The following is a 2,127-nucleotide window of genomic DNA, read 5'->3' as shown; positions in this document are numbered from 1 at the left end:
GATGTTAATGAAGCCGCCTGGGGAGGGTGGGGGAGGGAACAGAGAGATAGGAGAGTAGCACCTCAGAATATAGCCAGAGTTGCTTGTCTTGCTTGGAATGACTGTTATATCTGAGATTCCCGCGGGCGCGTCGCCTATGTGTGCTGGCTGTGTGGAGATTGCCCCCAGGGGGTCTGGCCCGCTGGAGTCACGGTCAGATCCTCCGCTTCCAGCCCCACGCCCAGCGTCAAGGCTCCCCTACTGGGACGGTGCACTCTCAACTCCAAAATCAGTCGCTGCCTCCCGGGGACTTCTCGTCCCTCCAGCCGCGTGGCCGTGCCGCCCCCGTGAACCAGGTGGGCCCCCTCCCGGGGTTAGTTCAGATGGGTGGAGTAGCTCCCCGTGCTTGTGCCGCGACCAAGTGTCCCGGCTGGAACGCTGTTCTCCCCACTCCGATACCAGTCGCTGCCTCCCGGGGACTTCTCCTACCGGCTGCGTCCCACGCCGCCCGCGCGACCCGGCTGGTCCCCTTCCCGGGGTTAGTTCAGGGGGTGGAGCAACTCTCCGTGTTTATGGCGTACCTGCGAGCAGTCCAAATCCCTGCGGGACGGTTCCCCGGCTCGGATGCTGCTCTTTCTGCTCCAAGATTGATCACAGCCTCCCGGGGACTTCTCCTACCGGCTGCGTCCCACGCCGCCCGTGGAACCGGCTGGTCCCCCTCCCGGGGTTAATTCAGGGGGGTGGAGCAGGTCTCTGTGCTTGTGCCGTACCTGACTGGTACGCTGGCTCCAGGCTCTGGAAACTATCGCTGCTTCCCTGTATTAGTTCGTTCTCCGTCTCTAAATCTATGTTTGTTGTTCAGGGTTCGTAGATTGTTATGTATGTGATCGATTCACTTGTTTTTCCGTGTCTTTGTTGTAAGAGGGATCCGAGGTAACGTCTGCCTAGTCCGCCATCTTGGCTCCGCCTCCACCATTCACCTCTTTTTGAAGCCACATTTCCTGCATTTGTAGAAGAGGTCAGTCTTAGAGTTCCCCAAATTGACAATCTTTGGGCAACCATCTCTGTCCTTCTCCTGGATGGTGCATTCCTTACAGTAATAGGCCCTCGGCAGATCACACAGTACCCTGGTAAGAGCTGTAATTACACTCCTCACAAACGCACACCGGGGTACAGGGCACATGTCAGAGTCCCAGGTCACATGCTTGCCATCACATTTTAACATAGTCTTCAGATGGCAGCACCAGCCTGCTTGCAGCAAAAATTCAAATCTGGGTGGTGTTCAGGCATAGCTCCCCCTCAAACCGGGCACCAGAAACTCCTCGAGAAAATACTTTTCTGTTTGTTAAAGCCACACACTTGTGGTATTTCTATTACAGCAGCACTGCATGACAAAGACAAACCCTAGAGGGGACATGAATCATTAGTCTGAAAACAACAACCATTACAGAACAGAACGTGCTTTACTTTTTCAATGACCACAATGTCTTTTTGGCTCTTTATTAAACCAAGCCAGTCCCTGAAATGTCTCAGGTGGCATGGTTTAGACATCATGATGGGTCATGCCCACTCCTGTCACAGCCCCACCTCTGCCCAGCTAACCCAGTGCCGTCGAGTCGATTCCGAGTCATAGCGACCCTATAGGACAGAGTAGAGCTGCCCCATAGAGTTTCCAAGGAGTGCCTGGTGGATTCGAACTGCTGACCCTTTGATTAGTAGCCATAGCACTTAACCACTATGCCACCAGGGTCTGCCTAGCTACTCAAGTTATTTTCAAAACTTGGAACCGGTCACGTTTCCCTCTCCCCGCATCCAACCGCCGTGACAAAATCTTCTGGGTCTTCTCATTGGCCACGGGATAAACCTCAGACTCCTAACGTGGCAGGTAAGACCCTTCACACTCCAGCACCAGCTTCTTTTCCAGCACCAGCCTGTTACCGGCCTCCACACATGCTGGTTCCAGCCACACAGACTTGTTTCAAGTTGCCAAATATAATCGTATTTTCAGTGCAGGAGTCCATGGGTGGGTGCAGATGGGTTAGCGTGCTTGGCTGCTAACCCAAAGGCTGAAAGTTTGGGTTCATCCAAACGTGCCTCCGAAGATAGGCCTGGTGATCCACTTTTGAGAAATCAGCCATTGAAAACCCT

General features: G+C 54.0%; 1 pseudogene; it reads right to left on the bottom strand.

Annotated features, from left to right (window-relative positions):
• Nucleotides 1–716: 716 nt before the first annotated feature.
• On the bottom strand, nucleotides 717–1,269 carry LOC100665396 (PHD finger-like domain-containing protein 5A; annotated as a pseudogene).
• Between the last annotated feature and the right edge of the window lie 858 nt (nucleotides 1,270–2,127).

This window comes from Loxodonta africana, chromosome 17, assembly GCF_030014295.1.
Source record: "Loxodonta africana isolate mLoxAfr1 chromosome 17, mLoxAfr1.hap2, whole genome shotgun sequence".
Classification (NCBI taxonomy): domain Eukaryota; kingdom Metazoa; phylum Chordata; class Mammalia; order Proboscidea; family Elephantidae; genus Loxodonta; species Loxodonta africana.
The sequence above is the reverse complement of the archived record's forward strand: the minus strand, read 5'-3'. Positions and strand labels throughout refer to the sequence as shown.